This window comes from Protomyctophum bolini (genome assembly GCF_963924005.1).
Source record: "Protomyctophum bolini genome assembly, chromosome: 17".
NCBI lineage: Eukaryota > Metazoa > Chordata > Actinopteri > Myctophiformes > Myctophidae > Protomyctophum > Protomyctophum bolini.
In genome coordinates, this window is record NC_137878.1 from 28,531,525 (window position 1) to 28,537,524 (window position 6,000).

Here is a 6,000-nt window from a genome sequence, read left to right on the forward strand (position 1 = left end):
AGTGGATTACACACAATCCAACAGTATACATGTCTAATTATTTGGTGTGTCAATTGAACCGGCAATACTTACACAAATACTGTCAGTAGCTTACCTATGCCACCAAAATGTGGAACGCCCTACCAACAGTCATTAAGACATCATTGCGAATCCCTTGACTCCTTCAAAACCGCTCTCAAAGGGCACCTACGGACGGCTGCAATTCGAAACTGGCCCCCGTAAAATCTGAATTCCCCCCCCTTCCCCTCACTGTATATGTTTCTTTTCACTTTTTACCTCCTTTATGATGAATTCATGTTCTGTTCTTTGTCTATATTGAAGTGTCTATTTGTACGTCTCTAAATGTTTTGATGAATTGAACATGGTGGACCCTCTTGTAAACAAGTGTAATGCTTAATTGGGTCGTCCACTCACAGTTAACAGTCTTTGTATTGAGTTTGTGCTTGAAATGTACTGTAATTCTGCAAACTGTTAATAAATATTTCAATCAATCAATCAATCAAACCTCTACGAACCTAATCCTATAACCACCTACATGAAGCTGCCGGCGGTTTGTCCTTCCCCAAAGCATTTGCATGTGAAAGCCTCTAGTTCCTGTGAACTTATTTGCCCTCTGACCCCTCCACTATGTCTTGCAGACAGCAAATGGCTGTGACTGTGATGGAAGGTCCCACCCATTTGGTTCTCACCCCACCATGGGGTTTCGCTCCGCCTCTCGGCCAGGCTAGACGTGGATAAGGGCCCAAAAGAAAGATCCCAGACAGGTTAGTTACTTCAGATTCATGTGGCCCTGTGTCTAGTCACAAGCAGACCCCCATCTCGCTGGGTTCTTTTCTCACCCGGGCACTCTGCAGATTGGCACTCCTGACAAACATTAATGCGCCCTCTTCACTTATGCACAATCAAATATTGCATACTTATGACGTCTGTTTGCAAGGCCACCTCCGAACCGTTGCTGTGGGTTCCCAACTTCCCACCACAGATTTTCAATGAAACTTCTTTCAATGGGTTTTCGACTGTCTCTCAAGCCAGACAAGTATTCCACACTCTTTGAATGTAGATAAAGTCTGTGACTTGACTTTGCCTGCTGAAAGCCGTGGACGGAAGCTGTCATCTGTTCGTCATTTACTTACTTAATATCTTTCAAATATATTTTAGACTTTCCATTATGTGCTAAACACAGCTTAGGCTGCTTCAACTAATTTGATTTGTAGTTTCTTTGTATTTTCTACAGACTATATGACAGAACCTATGAAAATTGCGTGAGCCAACAGTCTCGAGAGACTGCCAATAAATTGACCACATGCAGTATCCCTATTCTGTCTACAACCTCACAACGTGTCACATTGTGACATACTGTGAGCTTATATATATAGTCTATTTTCAGCAAAGAGATTTGTTGCAGAGGGAAAGGAGACATCTAATTGAACAAAATGTGACATTCTTTTAGGCTTCTTCTAATGACTGCCACATAACCTTATTTTCTGCATAAATAGAAGGAAATCTGGCGATGGAACCTATTGCAAACTCAAACGTTCAGAAACCAAGTGGCTTGCTATTTCTCAGTATTTGCAATAGTTAAACTATTTGTCCAAAATATGTGTCCTTACAATTATTTTGTAACAGAAATATTTAAATCTTTAACATTGCACCTGCCTTTGTTGACAGGCCAACATTTAGCGAGTGCTCGTTCTTTCTGGTCACTCCTTTCTGACTTTCTCAACACTTAAGTGCGGTCATTGACTCATTTTGATAATCTTGTGATTCCCCAACAAATTTGCATCAATCCACCCAAATGGGGTGAAGAGGATTGCGTTTGTTCATTAATCCAATCCAGTGTGACTGGGCACCAACACACACATACACACACCAGCAGACATACGCCCCAGACACATTCCTTAACACTGTCCGATACAGACATCTGACATGCTCAATCCAGATTCAGACATGCAAATGGGAAAATGCGCACACTCCTGCGTGCACACACACACACACGCACACACACACACACACACACACACACACACGCACACACGCACACACTGCATCATCAGAGTGGTGCAGTTTGAAGGGCCTCATCCCTCCTGCTATTCTTTGCCTGTCTGATCCATCTGACCTTCTATTTATATGTCTAATTAAGTAGTCAGACACTCTAAAGTGCCATGACACACTCATGGGAGATTTTTAGCCATGTTTGTGCCTGTGTCTGTGTCTGCCAGGAGTGGTTTTATATTGCAATCTGTGACATATTGTTTCCTCATCATCTATCTACAATACCCCCACTGCCATCGGTGTGGGAAATGTCAAGGAATTCATAATGTTTTCAAGAAGCCACACACCAGATGGTTTTTGTGGGAAACAACAGAGTGCTCATGAGCTAATTATTTAATTATTAGTATTAGACTACTACCAAGTACCAAGTAGCAATACTAATAGTGCTATATTTCCGGCTGCGCACTGTTGTGATATGATATTGTAATTAGTAGAAAGGTTTATGAAGGTGTCACTCCATGATATAGACTAGCCAAAGATGCACGTTTGCTTACAAACGCATACAGCAAGTTCCAGAGGATGAATTAGTAATGTATTTTAGTTGGATCTATTGTGCACACTGCTTTTTTAACCACATGAACCTTAGAGTCCCTATTCTGGCACATGGAACATTCAAAGATGGCCGATCTACAAACTCACAATGCGTCATTGCGATGTGTTGTGAGCTTGTAGATTGACTATTTTCCAGTAGAGATTTGGTGTAGCGGGCAAAAGGGAGGGGACCTAGTATAGACCCCTGTTTGACTCCAGTCAACGAGGTACAGTATATAGGGTGAGCAGTTAATACAGGAGGGTTTGTATTGTATAACCGCTGCTGCTGATTGGGTGACACCAAATGAGAGACAATGTACCTCAAACATGCAGACGTCAAAGTCTGTCGTATATAGTTTCCCAGGTTTGGAGGAAGCGTATCATTCATCCGTAAACCGGGGAACCGGGGAATCCCTCCTGGCGATATAAGACATTAGGCTTTAGGCCAGCAGGCAGGGCAATCTGCCACACATGCTGTGTTCTTTTGAGGAGCTAGACTGGATGTGACTACAGTAGTAGGCAAATTTATCATGTGGCTCTTTGTATAACTGTGTGTAGTGAGTCTTTTTATGCCTCCAGTCATGGGTAGATGCATGTTTTTAGGTTGTCCATCCAGCCAACCATCTGACTATCTGTCCGTCCATCTGTCTTTCCCATTCTAGTACACGCAATATGTCAAGAACGTTGAGAGAATTTATTCAGATTTGGAACAAACGTCATATAATATAATTGCCATAACGTAAGAATTATTTGAATAATTATGACGAGATTTCTCACAAATGTCTACAGTAATAGGAGGATGAATGATTATGTAGTTGAAGATGTGAACTTATTAAAATATATTCGTTTTCGTTTTGTATGAGCAGTTTGAGCACGGAAATGAAATGTCATGGCCAGTTAGGGTGGATGACACACTTAATTTTACGCCCCTGTTGAAGGCCTCCCCTTGACCCTTCCTGACTCATCAATGACCTCTATGCACTCCGCACAAAAAGGAGGCCTAAAGGTCAACCGCAACAAGCTGTCAGGTCGACAAGTACTTCATATGGCCTTGACCCAGACCGGGCAGCAGTGGTGGAAAGTAACTAAGTACATTTAGGTATTTGTACTTTACTTGAGTATTTCCAATATCCAATACTTCTATTCCACTACATCTCAGACCCAAATATTATACTTTTACTCCACTACATTTATTTGACAGCTTTAGTTACTAGTTACATTGTAGATATTATTACAAAACAAAATTTGCCTTTTTCGTCCTACACAAAATTCCCATTTTGGAATTCTCCATTCATTGTCAATGGGAATTGACAGAAATATTAAATTCCCATTGACATTGAATGGAGAATTTACGTCATATGTGTCTGAGCAAATCAATATGATACCTCATGATGATGTACGATGATAAGAGCGGCCCTCACTTCACCAGTGTTGCCAATGAGAAATCCCTATGGACTACCAGAAGACAGAGCAACGATCTTAAGGGTCAAAAAGGTCATATAACTTATAAAAGGTCATCCTGACCTAGAGGGTCACAAGGCACAACCTCTTCACTTTCCCCTTTTCTCCTTCTCCTCTGTGGTTCAACTCATGCCTGTACTTACGCACGCATGCACAGACGCACGCACGCACAGTTCAAATAACCACTTGCGACTGGAGGGATGATGTGTGAGGGAGGAAGTCCCCATTATCCCCATGCCCAAAGGTCACATGCCTCAGCCCCCTCAGTGTCACTCTCAATCACTGGCCAATCTCTGACAGGTATTGCATTAGGCGTTTTGGAACAAAATGTATTTACTGCATTCCTTTTTTCTGTAATAGATAGCTTGTTATTTTCAGGAACAGTTAGAGGATCATTGTAATAATTCATGATCAATGAAACAACACTACAGTCAGAAATTAAAGTAAAGTAGTTTAAGAGATATTCTGTCTTACAAATTAAGGCCACTTGTAGCTATTAACTGCACCTGAATGTGTCTTTTCGTATACCTTGGTGTAAACCCAGGACACCGTTATTGTACAAACTGTCTATATGCTGACTATTCAATACACCTGTGCCTTGCAGCGCATATAGCAATGACTTCAAATTACACATTCGCCTACATTTTCAGCCTTTGTTGTACTGTATTTAATTAATTATATGCTATTCTGCTCATCTCTAAAAAGGACATTTCTTTCAAATAATTGTTGCTCCCAGAATACCATGCTCCATATAAGTAAAGGATCTGAATTTATTTTGGATTGAAACCGCAGGGTTCATGTGGGTGCGAGTTAAAGCTGTGTGGTTGGCATCCTGATGCAACGTATACACATTTATTTTGCAGGAAGAAAGGTTTTGTGGTCTCAGTTTCCTCTTAGCCAAGTCTCTGCACTCCCCTATTTGGAAGAGTTATACTTTGGAGGCAGGACTCCCAGGGAGATGGGCCTATATATTTTTTCTCTTCTCAACATGCAGACAGGGACTTGCTGTTGAACTTGAACCCAGTCCCCCCATACCCCCTGATTTCACGGCAAGACCCCCACCTCCTCCAAACCCCAACACCATGCATGTCTTTGTGAAGCTGTCTCCCTTGACTTTCCGCATCCCCCGTCTGGCCCTCTGCAACCTCTCATCCTACCCCTTCCCACCGCAACCCACCCCCACATCCACCCTCCTGCCCAGCCATTCTTCAGCCCTTGGGGGACTCCAGGAGACAGCCCATCGGGACATGCAATACAGAATGCTAATCTGGCCCTTGGCGGTATTTCCCACGATTTCCCTCCCAGACATTCACTTTTGTTTTTTAGAGATTCTATTATAATCAGAGGGGACCCCTAACTTTCCTGTTGTCTGGAGGCTGGTCTACACCGCTGACTAGGAGTAGTAACCTATGAAACAATTAGCTTCTGCCTATATGGTCATATAGGAATACTGAAATGGGATCAACTCTCCAACCTCTGAACATGATGTAAGAATATCATTACCTCACTCGATATATTATATATATATATATATATATATATATATATATATATATATATATATATATCCCCTCGTGCCTTAATGTGAACAGCATCCAAGAATGCATTTTCATTTTGATCTTCATTGCTCTGGGGTCTATTTGCAAAATGTCATTATTGTGAGTAGGGATACTGAGGGGGATTACATTATTGGCAACGTGGAGAATGTATTTTTGATCCCGTGTTTCTTAGATGAAAACCCATTTACTTCAAATGATTCATCATTTTAATGCATGCTACACAAGCTCTGAGAGCTCTCACCTTGACCCACCTTTGATCCCTGAGTGACTGTTCATAACCATGCCACACATTAAGGAACACATCCTTCCAGATGCGATCTGCGGAGAGGGGCATGGTAGCAGCTGTTTCCATTGGCACTGGGCATTCTTGGAGCAGTCGGGCCACAGTGTTCCAGGC